The sequence below is a fragment of the Anopheles coluzzii genome, chromosome 3, assembly GCF_943734685.1.
Source record: "Anopheles coluzzii chromosome 3, AcolN3, whole genome shotgun sequence".
NCBI lineage: Eukaryota > Metazoa > Arthropoda > Insecta > Diptera > Culicidae > Anopheles > Anopheles coluzzii.
The window spans coordinates 82,455,122-82,472,819 of NC_064671.1; the positions used below are offsets into that span (position 1 = coordinate 82,455,122).

The window sequence follows — 17,698 nt, forward strand, 5'->3', positions numbered from 1 at the left end:
AATAAGCGACCGTCTTTCATCATCCCGGAATTTCACGACTTGCATCAGCAGCACGGTCGCGAGCAGCTGCAGCACGCTGCGGGACTACCCCTGTTTTTAATTGGCATCATGTAAAGATACCCTCCCACGCTCCCCTTCACCCCCCCCCCCCCCCCCCCCCAAAGGCCCCAAAGCACATTGCTATTTGTTTGCTCTGTTTTGGGGCGGAAATGTATCGCCAATCAGAACAGCAGTGAAAGTGCCATTCTAGATTGCATCATTCGTTCCTAGGTGGGTATTTCTACTTCTTCACCCGTGATTACACCTCACATAGACCCGTGCCACATTTCTGATGCAACTTAAGGGAACCGTTTTTTCGTGCGGAAGGAATTACCACGTGGTGATGATGGTGGTCACAATAGCTGTGACCTCACCTAGCAACAGAGCACAACCCAGCAAAGGCAGCGGCTCCGGGAGCCTGCTTCTTCTTTGGTGGCAGTAACCTTGTGTCACGAAACAGAGCGAGAGAGAGAGAGAGAGAGAGAGAGAGAGAGAGAGAGAGAGAGAGAGAGAGAGAGAGAGAGAGAGAAAGAGAACGAGAGACCTCACGGTTTACGTTCGCCGTGCCGGGAACGGTCTAGAATCGCGTGCCACCGCGTGGTCTGCATGCGGTTGCCGTTGACTCAGCGCTGACCTTGAAAACCCCTGATTTGAAGTACCATTTGAACAGGAGCCAGCAGGCGAGAGGGGGGTATACAGGTACCGGCTCCTACAACTAGCTGATAGTGTATGATATCATTCGCATGAAATTAAAAAGCAAGCACAAGCGTGCGGGCACAGGAACTCAAATCAGCGTGTAATCAGTTCGGCAAACGTGCGAAATAGGCGTCTATAAATAGATTTTAATGTCAAGCGAGTTTAGGGTTGCGCGTCGAATGACAACCCGCCGTACACAGGCACGGACGCACGCACACACACACAGGCATGCCTGCATTAACCGTCAGACGACCTGGTGCTAAGGTGATTAGCTGAAGAAGGCAGTAAAAAAACACACACTCGGCAGCTTAGTCACAGTAGGCAATGATGCGTGCAAAAGCCGTTCAGCGCGCGTTTATGTATTAGTAGGTCGCAGTGTAATTTTGCACGTACGCCGCCGCGGTGTAATGTACGCACGCATACATCTGCCGGTAAGTGGTAGTGTGTGTGTGTGTTGTTTTTCGATAGTGTCGTGCCTCCGGCGATAACGTAATGAAGAGGGAAGGTTTGAGTCATTATCAGCCCGCAAGAAGTAATCGAGCGTGCGCGCGCGATTTTACAGCAAAACGGCTGTTGTTTTCTGTGCGGTTTTTACGTCTGTGTGTTTTTTGGTTGTTGTTTCCTTGTTGTTGATTGTGGTACACCCATACAGTGGAAGAAATGGTGGAGTACGTGAGCGAACGCATCTCCGCCCGTAGTAGCAGCTCTCCCTGACCTTCGCACAGTGCTGACGGAATGCGAAGTAAGAGTAAGACAAGGTAGGCAACATTGGTCACTTGTTTCACCCCAACGACACATTCGAAGGGTCGTCTGTCTGGGTCTGTATCAGCTCGTCATCGTGAAGGAGCTGGAATGATGAGTGAAACCTTACGCCTAAGAATTCGATCGCCACTAATTACCCTCGACCAGTAGGAGGGATTCTCTGAGGTCCGAATTTATTGCACCGCCGACTTTCGATTGCATCATCATTTGATATGTAAATGGTGCTTTTGCCTCTGCTGACTTGACTGCATGGCAACGGGGTTTCGGTACATGGACTACTATGCTTTTCTGTGCTGTGGTGGTGGTTCCCCCCCCCCCCCCCCCCTGTGGTCTATAAATGCAACCATTGTGGCCGGTTGTGCGAGAAGAAACCGTTGAAGCAGCTGATCGGACAGCTGAAACCTTAAGAGATAGGTCCCGAAAGTCCAGCCCTTCGCTCTGTTTTACATATATGCAAAGCTAGACAAAAAAAGACCGGGAAAAGGAAATGTTCCTTTTACTTATTTCCTTCGCTCTCTTTTATCGGCCCAATTAAATTCCGTTCCAGCGTGTTAGCATGATGATGTCGATGATGATGGTGATAACGACTTCAAAAACAAAGCCTACACTTATACCCTAATATGGCCGTTAAAGTGGCATCTCTCTCTCCCCCTCCTCTGTTTGTGATAAGGTTAGTCATCCCCAATATTTGAAAGAGAGACAAAGTCACTTTTCACGATGATCTCATAGTTCAGCTTAGAAATGGTTTTAAATTATTCGATTGTAATGGTGTTCTAATTTTCGGTTGAAAAATTACCCACTAAACGTGTGGCTTGTGGTTACTCATCTTGATAGAAGCATCTATGGCATGAGAATTGTTGGTAGAATACAGTAATAGGCGTTAAATTTGGATGTAAGGCGTCAATTTTTGTGGACAATTTGTATTATTTTTTGCCTAAAATTCATATGTTTTAGGTCGTTTGGGTTTTTTTTACCTGTAGTAGAAATCATGATATCTTTATAATGCATTTTATTAAATTTATTACATGAGATATGTTACATTGTTAAAGCATTTAAATAAGTTTGTAATTTAATATAATAAAATTACATAATTTTTTCACGTCAATTTGAAATATAGACATGAAAAGGGTAATTTTATGATTTAAAATTTCGAAATTTTTATTAATTTGTCTTTCATTCAATCGCTTTGGAACAAAATGCTGTTTTCAACAAAGCGATTAGAGACATTTATGCACATTGTAAAATAATGTGTATAATGTAAAATAATGTTCATTAAAAAATACATTTCAGAGACAAAAAACAAAGACAGTGAGGTAAAAATTGGTGTCTTAGAGGCACAAGCTGTAATAAATTTTAAAAATTGGAGCGTTAGAGCCAAAATTTGGCGACTTGAGCCATATTGAAGAAGTAATGACTCTACATCAACGTTAATAAAATGAAACAATTGATACGAGACCGCAGCACATGTTCTCTTCCTGTGCGTAATGTTATCTTTTTGTGCGCGTTCCCGTAACGCCTGGTTTGTCCCGTGCCCGCACCAATCGTATAACGATGCTGCTAGCAGTTCTACGAAAAATCAGACTCTGATTAAACGTGTTCTAACCCGTGCACAGATCGCTGTTGCTAGGCGACGTCAACGGACGACCTCCACCGGGCGTGAGTATGTCTCGTGAATCATATGCGTGATAGACGGCAAGAAACCACATTGTCTGTACTGTTACTATCCCGTCTGCCATATGGGCGATGGTTCGATGCAGCTTAGAATTTAGGTCAGTTTTACGGGGTGATGAAATTATTACCATTTTTTGTTCATTTCTCTCGTACACGCATCACATCTAATCGGTGTTATCTGGATGACGGGTGCGAAAAGTGAGCGACACTTGTGCAATTAATGAGTAAGAATGGCATTCGTAAGAAATATAGGGGTTATTCCGAAATGATGCTGACTAATTAGAAAGGTATTCGACTAAAGTTCGAAATCGAGCTGGAGATGTTGAAGGCGGTAGAACGCAAGAACTGCAACTTACTTTTGGAACGCGTCAAACATTGTCCAGGATTTGTGGAAACTGAGAAGTTCCTATATTGGCTTTGAAGGGACATTGTCTGGCAACATGTGTACAACATCTCAAGCGCGACCCATAAATAGCCACCGCTGCTTGAAATAATAAACCACCGGCCCTGACAGTTGCCGGTCTGCTGTGCCGCCACACATCGGGTCCGGATGCAGCGTAGCCAATTTCCCGACTCCTCCCGGTGGCATCGTATTGCAGTTGCCCTACGGAACGGATCGGTTGCTTGAGTCTTGCGCGGAGTAAACACGTGATGCACGGCGTGTCGTGGCGTCAATGTTTTTTTCTCAGTAGAAAAATCTTCGTCGCCGGACATGGAGACATTAAGTAAAGAACTGTCTGCATCCTTGATAGTTGGAATCTACAGTTCCTGATTGCCTGCCTATGCCTATGTCTCTCGCAGTCTCGCTTTATGTGTGTGTGAGTTGTCATCCTCTCGGCGGGATGTAATGATCCCGCTGTGGCGTTCGGCTGCAAGATCCTGAATGCAACACTGAAGGGGAAGAGTGAGATAAAATAAACAAATAATAAAATTATGGGCAGGTACTTTGCGGTGAGGCAATATGAATTACTTTTGCCCTTCCCTAGGGGTTACCTCCACGGGACCCGAGGTGTCCCATCCCGGGGTAAGAGGTCTCGCTTTCTTCTTCATTTCCCTGTCCCAACTTATGGGGTAAAGGTTCTTCCTCCTCGCTTCTTTAACCGGTACTGGCACGGTAGGAGATGCTGCACACTGGAATGTTTCACTGCCACAGCTGTAAAAGTGCATCGAGACGGTACGTTCTCTGCCGTTTTGTTGCCTATTTGTTTATCTCCGAATGCACTTGGTAACAGCATTCCTTTCGGAGTGCTAGGAGAGAAGCCGTGGGATCGACTCTCTTCTCTCTGCTAGCAAGGACGTCCTTCGCGTTGTCAAGGCCCTTGTACGAGCTGAGCAGCAGCGCTGGGAACCTGAGAGAGAACATCCCGAAACAGAAATGGAAAGCCAACAAAAAAAAGGGATCAAGATCATTCACACAGGCCACAGTCGATAAGAAATTGGAATAATAGGCTAAAGCGGGGAGAGGTTACTCCGTAGCAAGCAAAAAAAAAACACAAAAAGGCATCACAAAATCCGACCTTTTCCCGCCGGACGATCAAGCCCCGGGCAGACCGGTGGCAGAGGGATGTCGGAAGGAACTGACCCCTAGAAGCAACCCGTCGACGCCCCGATAGAAAACAAGTGTGGAAATGGATTCCACACCGGCAAAGCCGGGGAGAAGCCAAACCATAAATTGCACGTGCTACAAATGCCCTTCCTTTTTGCCGTTTTGTTGGAGTTGTTTTAGGACGTCCTGTTTGGAGAATGGAACACGCACACACACACAACCCTTCCCATTCCACTTCTTCGTCCGCATGGAGCCGTGATGGTCTCCTAGTTAGCACCTCGCGACAAACAAACAAAAAACTATGTACGTTCGTAAAACTTTTGCCCGGTTTTTGATTTATGGTGCGTCATTACCATTGACGGACTCTGGCAAGTGCCGAGCATGGTGACCTAAGAATAAAGCCTGTGGAATATATAGGGCAGGCGGGCAGGGGACACACATCCATCCACTTCCGAGTTTACGCTCACCTTTTGCAGCAGGTGTATTGTTGTTCTTTTCTAGGTCATGTCTCCAGGTCTCTGGTACGGTTTGCTGCCTTAACTATGCGCGGAACTGTTGTGAGGTCCTGTTAAACAAGCAGGGCCACAATGATATGGCTCTAATCCGGATGTTACCCTGTGTTCCCAAAACCCAGCAAAAAAAACCGTTTGGCTATCGACCTTTCTGGGCCGATGATCCAACCATCCTCAACGCGTTCGCCTGTGTCACGTCAGACACGTCACGGACATTCACATGCACACACACACACACACACCCGGTAGAGGATGATTTATGGACTGGAACAAATGTTGCCAAAAATCGCCAAAGTGTGGGGGCATATGTACGTGGTTGCAGCCCAGCGTGGTTGCTGAAGATCCCGCTGCAGTTCACACGACAGGTACTGGGGTCCGAACAATCTTTGTAATCTTATTTGGTACAAATCTGTGAAATAACCAGAACACGATAACGATTTTTGGGTCCCACATTCCCATCAATCTTCCCGCACAGCTTTCAGCATCTGGCGTGAGCGGTGAGAGGTAGGTATCCCGTACCTTGAGGGTTCACCATTAAGCCTTTATCCTCCTTTTCCAGGATATTGAAAGATGTCGCCGCGCTTGGTGTTGTAACAGTTGGCCAGGATTGCAGACGAAACGGCGGATGCGCTTTTTCCATTAAGGCTGCTTTCTTCTTCAAAGCCTTGTGTGTACAACCGTCGTCGTATAGTTCTCATTAGAACTTCCTTCCGCTGGGCTTTGGAGGGGAAAGAAATGCTTCGCATATGTCGGCTTTCCAATGCAGGAAAGTAGCATAACGGATGGATTGCTGCCGCTGCTGCTGCCTCAGCCTGACGAATTTCACTTTGAAGGAATGCATTTCCCTTTTTCTTCGGCGGTTCGGCGCATATGGTGTGTTGTGCGTGTGTGTCCTCTCTCCCGCATAGCCATCATAAGCTACTAATTTATGGACCCCGCGCTGGTACAGCTGTGTGTGTCTGAGTGTTGTGCCTGTGGGTTTTCGGTCACATGCACATTGCGTGTGCTCTCCGTTGAAAAATGGTGGGGAGAGATGCTTTCGGGCCAAACGAGAAGACAAAAAGTGTGAAACATTTTAATTTAATAGGATACACACCGGCACTGTGGAGTGCAAGAAAAGATGTTGACTATTTGTTGACTGGCTTAATAGTGTGTCAGATTAGTGTTTTTGCTTCTACGTCTTCTTCTTTTTATTTTCTCTGTGTCACCGGCTCTTTGTGTCGTTGGTGGATCCCCCCATTCGGATGCGCTTTTTCGCGTGGGAAACAAAGTGTACAAATTCTCAGCTCTAGATTACGTCAATATTAATGGGTCTTGGGGGAAGGCTGAGAAGGGTGTCTCGCAGCGTCAACCCCACGCTTGAATGGCACTGAAACAGTCGGTCTAAGAGCCGAAACCCTCTAAGGCAAGTGGGGGAAAACAACCCGTGTCGGCGGATGGGGAACAAATGTTACCGTTTTATCTCGCTGCTCGCTGTGGAAAACATTTGTTCACAATTCTATTCACCTAATTCTTACGGCAAGGAATGTGTGTGTGTGTGAGAGCGCTTTCTAATTTCCAATGCGTAGCACATGTGTCACTGGTGAACCGCGTTTGTGATGTGGAAAAAAATGAATGATTTAGAAAACATTTTCCGAGTGATTTTAATGGAGAATGGAATTGGGATTACGGTAAGTAATGAGCGGGGGGAAACACATTCGTCTAGCCTGGTTTTTTTATGTTTAAGGTGTGCATTTTAGGCTTGAATTGAATGGGGTTCAAGTTTGAATAAGTGCTCTAATATTTTAATCCATTTGAATTTTAAAATTAAAAAATTGATACAATTAGCCAAATTTAATTCCAGTCACTCGGACTTCTTAAGAAACAGAAACAATAGATTGCTCTTTTAGTCTATTCTATTTCTATTTCTTTTAGTCAGCCTTCTTTAGACACAGAAACAATGGATTGCTCTTTTAGTTTAAAAAATAAATTTTGACAATCATGTGTCATGACGGTATGTTGCTACTTAAATAAAACCAATCGCATTTCATATTAATCTTAAAATGATTATGTTTTTCATATCTCATACTGGCGAACGATTCTAACAATTTTATTGACATTTGAAATTGGACGAATTTGACATATGCTGCCTGTAAACATGTCAACAATCCATACACCACTACGCGCCATGCAAAAGTGAGGGTTTCTGGTCAAAGTTAATGTTAATATACTCCGATTCATTCTGGGCTTTGCCGCATGTATGGATGATGGTTTTTTGCTGCGAAAGTACAAGCATTTTTTCTATTACATGTTATAAGCAGTCAATAGACTAGTTTAAAAAAAAGATATTGCAATGTTTAGTTATTTACACTCAATTGTCGAAATATGATATATCACGACTGTCAATTGAGTGTCGAGAATACCAAGGTGTATTCAAGAAACTAGGTGTGGGAATTTTTTTTCGAAGGGTCGTTTCAAAATTATTTAACAAAACATAAAAGTGATTTTTAAAAGATTTCAATTATTTCATGAAGAATTAAGTATCAAAGAAATTATTATTCTTATTAATTATTAGGTGCAGTTTAGCAGACAGGCTTTTAACAAAGGCAATCCAGGATAGCGTATTAATGCGTAACATTTCCCGAATATCACATTTTGATCCAAAACATAGTAGTCAACAAATAGTTATTTTTGAGACAATTAGTTAATGCAATTCGTTTGACAAATTTGATTATTTCATCGTTTCATTGATTTCAAATCGAATTTTGCATTGGACGATTGTTGAAGAAAATTGAACCGTTTAGAAATACGAGCTGACAGACTTAAACATTCGCGTTACTCACATTCGCGTCATTCGGGTGTCGCTTAACTCGCGGAAAGACTCGGATAAATTACATTCGATGAAATTGGACTGACAAACAAAACCACTGACGACCGTCTTCGCATGAATTTAAATAGCAAAAACAGGTAAACGTGATGAGAGAGGTAAAAGATGGAGTGTAAAAATAAGGGTAAACATTTACAGGTAAATAGGTATGGTAGAATAAATCAGTCGTTTAGTCGAAATTAGTTTTACATTGCTAAAATAAAATAAGTTTTTATCGCTTACCCTTATGTTATACCTGTTTTGTTTACACCCATACAGTGATTTTCAAGTAGATGTTCAATGTCAACAACATTTATCATACTTGAAAGATGTTTTTCAACAGTTGTCAAAAGTGAATAATGATGAGCACATTCAAAAGTTATTTGGAAAACCCTGTTAGCCGTTTAACAGCTTAATGTACTTTTTAACGTTTTATTCGAATTAAAGTTGTAAGTGAGATACAAAATTTAGAATATTAATGATGGTTTGTAATTGAGTCATGTTATGTCTAGTGACGTTGCTTTAATACACGTTTGATAACTCCTCAATTGTTGATTCTTCTTTGACAGATGCAGGCTGAAATTTCAGTTTTCTTACTTAAAACATTTTAAAGTCCTAAACATCACCACTAAAAACACGCACAAGTTTGTTACATGATCACTCTATAATGTTTTACTTTTAGGCCAACTTGAGTTACAGAAAGAACCCCCTAGCAAGCCGATGAAATTGTTCCTTTAGAGGGAATGTACCATATTGCTTTAGGGAAAAAAAATGCGCATTAAGTTTGATTTTTCACCTTCCTTCTTAGATCGAAAACAATTTCTTCGCGGTGCTGGAACAATTGCTGTAAGTGTACGCTCTTAGCTGCACATTAGCCAGTAAGGTATCGTGTGAGCTCGTCTGTAGTTAATTTCACCCCCAGAAAAGTGTACTTTTCCCTAGAATGATTATTACTTTAAGTTTCTTCCATATTCAGCAAAACAAAGCGCTCAACAAAACCTTGAAAGAGGGAGTGACGCAAAAAAAAAAAAAAATGCGCAACCAGCGCAAATCGAACCACTCCAGTGCGCAATAGTGCTGAGGATGCCGGTGGTTCTTAATTTCCTCCACCAACAAACATGCATGAGTGTAAGGTGTGGAGGGAAGGTGAAATTCCTCGAAAAGTATTGTTGATAAATGCAACAATTTTTCGAATCGTTGTGTGTGTTTCGATTTTTTTTTGCCGTTGTTGTTTGGTTTTTTTGTTTGCTTCTGTTCACACTCACGCGGGCATAATTGCAGCGGAAACTCGTTTTTTCTATTTTTTTTCGGCATGTGTTTTTCTTCGGTTTGCAATCAGGGAATGGACTGTAAAAAACAATCGAATGTTGAAGCAAAAAAAAAAAAGTTTAACGAATAAGTAAACAAAAACTAGTGCTTCCATTTCAATTCCCAATTCCCCTCCACGCGCCTGGCAACTCTCCCTGGTCGAGCGCGGTGCCAGCTGATTGTTTCTTACGGGGGCTGCTTCTTCGATCCGTTCACCTAGAAATCTACTTGTTCTGATTCCCCGTAGCCAACCACCGAAGGGGAAGTTGCTATGCTGGTGGAGTCAGCCGTGGAACGGAAGTAACCTTGAGCCGCGGGTACGTGCGTTAAAACCAGTTGGCGGGTGGTGGTGGTCTGGTGTGTAGTGCCTCGTAATCACTTCTTGTGGCGGCCCATTAGCGCACGGAAAGCCTCGGAAGCCTCTGATTGTAACTAAAAGGCATTAGCATGTTACGCATGTGTGTGTGTGTGTATGTTGTTTTGTTTTATTTTTCAATTCTTGTGTTCTTGGGAAACCTTTGAACAGACAAAGGCTGTTGGAACACTGTTGCCAGAATGTTGTGAGGAACATGCTTCAATCAAATCGTACACAGGGGGGTGGCATATGGGAACGGTGCATATGCCCGCTTACCTTCCTGCCCCCTATTACCCGTTCTTTATCGGCCGGGGCATAAGGTTGTTCGATGCACAGCACTTCCTTCCTTCTTTGTCGGCTGCACTTTGTCGCAGGTGCGTTGCCTACGTGCTGCATGATTCATCCCGTTGCCCTGTACAGCAGAGGGGGAGATTCGGAGATGCAGCCAGGGGGCGAGAACCATTTCTTGAAGGTGGTCTTCCACCCGCATCAATCGTAGGGGCGGAAGTTGGACGAACAAAAACGTGTCTACAAAAAGGCATATAAAAAACACCCACACGAGTAGTCCAGGAGGGTAGTCGACTGTAGTGGAGAAATGTGAGGAGAGAGGTTCGGACATTGCCTGGAATTCCTGTGATCTTCAAATGTACTTCTTGCTCTGCGCATAGATCGGTTAGACACTGAATTGGAGATGTCACTTCTCAAGCCTTCTTGAACACATCGTCTTTGTACTTCAAAGCAAAGGATCTGAATGTTTCAATGAGGTAGATGAGTTGACGGAGCAAGCTTCGTCTTGGTACGAGTTTAAAAGTCGAAACAGACGATGACGAACAAAGATATCGGGAGTATGCATCTATTAGACGGCCTCTAGAAGAATTGGGAAAATTAAAAAGTTGCCGAGACTAATCAAAAGTTCCGTGAGTTGAGTTTGGTCTTTTTGAAGCTATAATTATTGCTAGAATTTCGTTTCTGCTGCACGCTAGAAATTGGAGGGAAAGGAATGTAATCCGTGTTAATGAGCCGAATGGTTCTGAATTGTGGTGGTTGAATCATAGTCTTCACAACAAAGAAATCAATCAGTCGTGGTGCGCTTTGTTTTGTCGGTGTTTCAATTTCGATGAGCGAGGATTTTCAAAGAAGTCTTGTGAATCCAAAATAACAAAAGAATATTGGATGGAATTGATGAATGGATATGTGAATAAAGAAGATAAAAGGAGAAGCTTCTAAGGTGAAAATTAAACAGAAAATAAAAGTACAAACGTTTGTGAAACACAACAAATTTTGAGCAATAGGAACGGTTTAAAGAAAAGTATCAGAAAAGTTGAGAAGGTAGAAGAGTAACATATGAAAAGATAAATGAAAAAGATAAGAAAAACTAAACAATTGCAATTATTTAGGGAAAAGTAACAGAATAGTTTATCAAATAGATAAGAAAAGTTATCCAAGAATGATCACAAACAAGAGTAACTCAGTTCTAACAGTAGAATAAAAAAAACCCAAAATTTGTCAAAATTTTTGTAAAAATTTAAACAAGACGACATAAATTTGTTTCAAATGGTACCCGCATTTTATAAAGCTGTTTCTGACACGTATATTGCCGCACAATGCAGCGAGCGCAGATAACAATCAAGCGTTACATTCGTTGAGCACTTCCCTTTCCATCTACACCCCTGCCATACCAGGGGTGTACAAAACCACGGAACATAAAAAAAGGATTACGCAATAAAAGTCAACTTCATTTGTGCGATCATCATCAACACCGGGATACAAATTTTTCTGTGCCACCCCGGGGTACGATCCTGGCTGGCGGCCATTCCAGTTCCGCCAGTGCAATGTGCCGCCACCGAAGACCGGAAGCGGACAGGAACGCGGAACGAAAAAGGGGTTAAAAGGTTTGCATGTGTCGGTGCGTGTGTCCTTGTGGATATTGTGTTCGCTGGAAGGGATTAATAAAACCATCCTCCCTCCGTGAGCGCTTCCTCCGGGGGTACGCCGCTCGACGGGGCGGTGTGCGGACGGTTGATTTATGCCCTGCTGCGGTCGTTTGGTATTATCGAGGCGCAGTCAATTAGGTATCTTGCTTCCCCCTTGTCCTCCGGTGCCATCGCAGTGCAGCTTTAGGACGCGGACCGGCTGTACGGTAACGGTTTGAAGTTGGGAATGTGCGTTTCTGTGTGCGCTGTTTTTGCCGAAAATGTTTCAAAAAAGGGTTTTTTTTCGGTTATTATCTCTTATGGCCAGACCGTTTGGTTGTCAATCCCCCGGTAGTGTGTGTTTTACGTTTTTCGTACCATTAGTTGTTGCTTTTTTTTTGGGCTGTCGTTGGCTTTGCTGCTCGTTTCATTTCACTGTGGGCGATAACATAAAACGGTTTTATTCATCAGTGGATGAAAGCGGATCTGGTTCCCCTTCGAGCTTAGATGGATGAAGAAGTAATTGTATGCGAGGAATGGGTTCGAAATGTATAGAGTTGGTATAGGATTTAAGGGTCCTTTGCGAAGTCATTTTTTGATAAAAAAGTTCATTGAAAAGGTTAAATTCGTTAAAAGAAAATGTTAGTAAAACAGTAGCTGAATAATATTTAAAATATAAAATGAGAGTACAAAAGAAGATGAAAGATGTGCAAACAGTTTTAAAACAAATTAAACCAGTGAAAAATAAAATAAACAGAATAAACTAACACAATATGATAAACAAGCCTCAATCAGTTTTAAGAACTAAAATGAAAAACATGCAACTAATGAAGAAAATAAAAAACTCCCATGAAAAACATTTAAGAAGAATACTGTACTAATATCTTGATAGATTTTTAAACCAATAATAATAGAACATATAAAAAACTTAAAAAAACTAAGAAAAAGGGTGAAAGAGAAAAAGAAAATAGGACATTGTAAAAATTAAAGTTTAAAAAATACTTTTCCACTCTGAATAATGAATCGTAATGTCAAGAATGAATGTAGGTTGCAATAATATCATTGGCATTACTATTCAAATAAAATATGCAAAAGTTAAAAGTATCATAGTCCTAAAGAAAATTCATAAATGGAAGAAAAATGGGAAAATAAACAAAAGTATGATTCTGGTGAAATTTTCCTCAAATTATCTCTTTTTCCAAAAATGCGTGCCAGGTGTCAATCATTGAAAAGAAAAGTTATTAAATTGAGTACGCATTTCCCTTACTTCTTTCCTTATTACCCTGCTGAATGGAGCAAAAACAACAAAAGAATACCTGGAAATAAGCGCGGCGAGCGCCTTTTGTTGTCAATTTAGTATCTCATTTGTTTATAGCTAAAACTAATAGTAAAAATAATGATGATGATGATTACGATTACGAAGATATTACAGCGGGTCGTGGAAAAAAATAAAAGCTTTCCCATTACAGTCTCTTTCATTGGAATAAAATAGAAAATAATTCAAAACATAATGCTCAACGCCCGTTGCGAAGGAACCCCCCGTACGAAAGCTCACCTGGGAATTGAACCGACTGTCCTGTCATAACTTCGATTGATTCTCTTCCGCTGTGCCGTTGGGCTCCATCCATTCGGTAAAAGAGGAAATTGAAAGAAAAAAAAAAACACAGAGACAAGCAAGTGTTATGACTTACGATGATAAAATGGAAGGACATAGAAACAGGCTACAAATTGCTCGAAGCTTTCGCCCGGAGGTCATTTGCTGCTGGAAGGCTTCGGTGTGTGTGTGTGTGTGTTGATAGCAAAACTCCCTCGCGTACCCAATGAGCCATGAAATGGGGTTGAAGCAGCGCCGTACCCCGTCCCGGTACACCAGTTGCGTTCACGGGCCTGCTCACTGCCCGCAGGAGTAAAAAAGGGTTCACTGTAGCAGTTTCCAAATTATTGACGAAACTACCCTTTCGAGGATATTCTGTGTGATGGGGTTGAGCGAAAGCGAACGAGGAAACAGGAACCGGTCACGCATTGACCTACACGGCATAATATATTTATTACTTCCGAGAAAGCCGAGGCTTCGGGACGGAACGCTAGAAGAGAGTCAGGCCACGCGCGCGCGCTGCCGGTGCTCGGTTGATTTCTCTATTTTGTCTTTTCCGCTTCCGCGTTCAATATTTTCACTTTCGGCAAAAGCGTTCGAACGGTGGGAGCGGCGGGTGGGGAGGGGAAGGGGGAAATGAACATTTGATGATAGTCCTCAATCCTTTGCCGAGGTCCTTTCCTGACAGGCGATGGCGCTTTCATGACAGAACACTATTCATCGTCTATCCGCGTTATTGCCGGTTGTTGTGTTTCCCTACCACCCCACCGGGATTCGGTGAGTCCTAGAAGACACAGTAACGGTAGTCAAAATACACACTAACAGTCACGTTGGCCCACGGTCTAGGAAGCATTCATTCCATAGCCCACAAAACCTGTGAGGTCCTGTGTCCTGTGGGTGCACGTGAGAAAACGATTTAATTCCCCGGGCCGCAGCTAGCTGCACAAGTGAGTCATTATTTCTGCCGCGGGCAATGCGGCGGGGCAAGCCCCGAAAAATCCCTTTCCCCCAAGTGAGTGTGATAAGGTCGGTCGATTGGGCTTGGGGCATCGCTTTTTAACTGCCATTTGCCATGCTGCCCGATGGTGGTGGTGGTGGATCCGAAAGAAGGTGATTATTTGCTCGCGCCTGGCCTAGCAAAACAAAGCCTACCCTAGTGTGCTGGTGGGTTGGGTGGTGGTGGCGAGGATAGTTATGGGGGGGTTGGATATCGAAAATTAATATCCACTGCAATGTTGTGTTTTTTCTCTCTTTCGTATTCCTTTCCGGTCACAGCATAGTAGTGTTTTTGGTGTTTTATTTCGGGTGCCTCCATTCTCCCTTCCTTTCGCCGAATGATTGACTGGTAGTTGGGAGGGTGGAGGTGTGCTGGAAGAAATAATGTTATATTCCAGGCACGTGGGCTGCTAAACGGGTTCAATGGACAGTTGAATAAATAAGTCTGATTTTCTAAGAAAGCCAATTGATTTGGTCACAGATGTGAAAGGTGTGGGGAATCAGATTTTAGTACAACTTGACATGTGACCTACATAAAACGTCATTTCACGTATGAATTTACCTATATAGATCGTAGTCAAACTGTTTTTATATTATATTAACATTAAGAGACTTTTTTTTAGAAATATGGTAATACTGGAATATAAGTTTGTAAGTGACACATACAATCTAACAACCAAAGTAAGGAAACAAATTATAACAAGAAATTGGAAAATCTCAAATAAATCAAGCTTAAAATTATGAAACAAAACAACGAAAACAAGTCACAATATGCAAAAACTTTAACATCTAAAGCAAAACAAGAATAACAGAAAGAAAAACTAATGAATAAATAAATTAGAGTGATAAATTAATCAATATAAAAATTGAAACTGGTTTCACCGAACAAAAGCTAAATAATTCAAACGAAAAAAGTACTAAAAATAAATAAGAGAATGCAAAGTGAAATTTGCTATGGACCTATAAGATAAACGATAAGATGTCATTAAAAATACGTAAACCTATACATTTGAGCCGGTCTCGTAGTACAGTCGTCAACTCATACGACTTAACAACATGCCCGTCATGGGTTCAGTCCCCAAATAGACCGCGCCGCCATACGTAGGACTGACTATCCTACTATGGGTGGGAATCAATTAGTCACTGAAAGCCAAGCCCACAAGTGGGTACAGGCAGGCCTTGACCGACAACGGTTGTTGAGCCAAAGAAGAAGAAGAAGAAGAAGAAGAAGAAACCTATACGTAAACAATTAAATACGTATCACTGTAAACGAAGAATATACCAATAGAAGAAGAAAAAATATATTAAGATAAAATCAAAATGAACTATAAGAAGTACACAGAAAATAAAGCAAAGAAGGAAATCGCTTTAAACAAATAAAACAGAAAAATAACAAAAGAGCAAGCAAAAAGCGCAATAAAACGTTTCCGGTTCAATAACAAATTCACTAAGGTACTGAATATTCAATCCCATCAGAGAAACAAAGCATTTTAATGCCTAGATTGTAAACAAATGTTGCCAAAATCTATTTACTGCCAAAATGGTTTAGTTTCTAGCGCACGCAATTCTTATCAGAAACTTTGCCTGAAGTTTTGCACTGCTCGCAAGATTATCTAAAAACGTTTTACCGCCAGCTCCGAGTATATTTACCGTCCTGTACCGAACGGCCATGGCAGCAGCAACACCGTCCATTTTCCGGGAATACTCGCGGTAAAAATTCAGCACCCGAAAAACTTTAACCATGTTTGTAAAGAACGGAAAATCAATTTAGAAGTTTCGTTTGTTTTTCTTTCGTGTTTCCCTCCTTGTTGCTTGTTGTCGCTCCCCATCCCATCCGGCGCCTTTGGATCCAGTTTGCTTTTTTTGTCGTTGTTGCTCTCTGTCCTTTCCCTTGTATTCTGTCGCTCATCTCGGAATCACGCCGCATCCGAGCGGATAATGCGCAGCGTACGCGAATATCCACTTCCGGCCCACGATCCCCTCCCCCAAGCGCACAGGTACGCATAGGGACGGGCGCTTTAGGAGAGTTTATTTCGGATTCCAACAACTTCCTGCACGGTACCTGGCTCGTGCGAGAAGTTTGCCGGAATCGATTTGAAGTTTTTCCCTGGCGCGTGATGGTGTTTGTGTGTGTTTTCTTCATTTTCTGCCTTTAGTCTTTCCGACCCTGGTGCCGGTGAGGATGGTTGCTGTACACACATTGTACCCAGTTCGTGTTATCTCGAAGTCGCTCGCAAACACGCACGATTATCTCTTCTACTATACTTTTTTCTTCTTCTTTTGCTGTATCTCTCTCTGCACCGGAACGACTTTTCCGATCGTTTACCTTTAACGCCAAGGCATGGCATGTGTGTGTGTGTGTGTGTTGGTAAGGGTGCGTGTCCTTGTCCTGTCACCCGTTTGGCTTCCCATGGTTTGATTGGTGGAAAACTCGGGCTTTAGAAAGTACAAGGGCAACCTCAAGCGATCTGTTTTTCTTTCCGTTGCTCAATCTCAATTCAGCCGTGGTGTGTTTATATGTGTGTGTGTGCGCGCGCTCGGGTGGCGTGTGGCGTGTTGGGTAGATAAAAGTTTAACAATATACCTGTTTATACCGCCGGCTACCATTTTGCCCTGCCCAACCGGCCGACGTTAAGCGTTATTTCATGTAATGGAAGGGAAAAACCTCCAGCGCTCCGAGGACGACAAGCGTTTCGGTCCGGGTCCGGGAAAGGACGACTGTTTCATATCCGGAACCGATGGTGGTGCTACTGCTGGGTGAAGTTACTTTTTTTCCACGGAATGGTTTTCCGGTTAAAGGTACCGTGCGGGTCAAATGGTAAAGAAACAGTAAGCGTCTCCCCCTTTCGTTCCCTTCGACTCTTGGTGAGCTCCAACATAAAGGGACGAGAAAGAAAAATAAAACCGAAAAGGAAGGCAGGCTAGCTCCACTTTCTCGGGCACAGTGACATATCAAAACAATCAAATAGAAAACACGAAAAACATGTTTAGGGATCAAACGGTGTGGCGGAGAAAAACCACGGTGGAACGGAAACTTTGGCCCGGATGGGTTTTCGTTTCGATTTTCGTTTCACTCCATCGAGCAAAGTCCCGGGCAGCAGGAAAATCCGACCTGTGAAACGGAAAAGAAAACGGCGAAAAAGCTTTACCATCCCGAAAGGCCTTTCGGGTACGATTCTTCCAGCACACTAGTTTTACTCGATCCGGGGTGGTTTCGGGGGACACGATCGGCTTATCGGGCAGCTTGCAAACCGGAAGCGTGAAAGAAATGGTGAAACGATTTGCCCAAAAGGAGTTGAACATTCGGATCGTGTGTTGTTGTTTGTAGCGATGTGCTGTCTTAAAGAGTGTGTGTGTGTCAGACTCTAGTGATGTGTCTAGTGATGTGCTCCCTGAAGCACATCCACGACTCCTATCTGACTCCGGTTATTATTAGTATGAGCCAACTGGTGTCGGATTCA

General features: G+C 42.9%; 1 long non-coding RNA gene across 1 annotated transcript in view; it reads left to right on the forward strand.

The window, feature by feature from the left end:
- Positions 1-361: 361 nt before the first annotated feature.
- The window catches only part of LOC120958986 (uncharacterized), a 60,102-nt gene continuing 42,765 nt past the window's right edge, over positions 362-17,698 (forward strand). The window contains exon 1 of the long non-coding RNA XR_005752113.2: positions 362-1,493. This is a non-coding gene — a long non-coding RNA (uncharacterized LOC120958986). The remainder of the gene's footprint in view (positions 1,494-17,698) is intronic.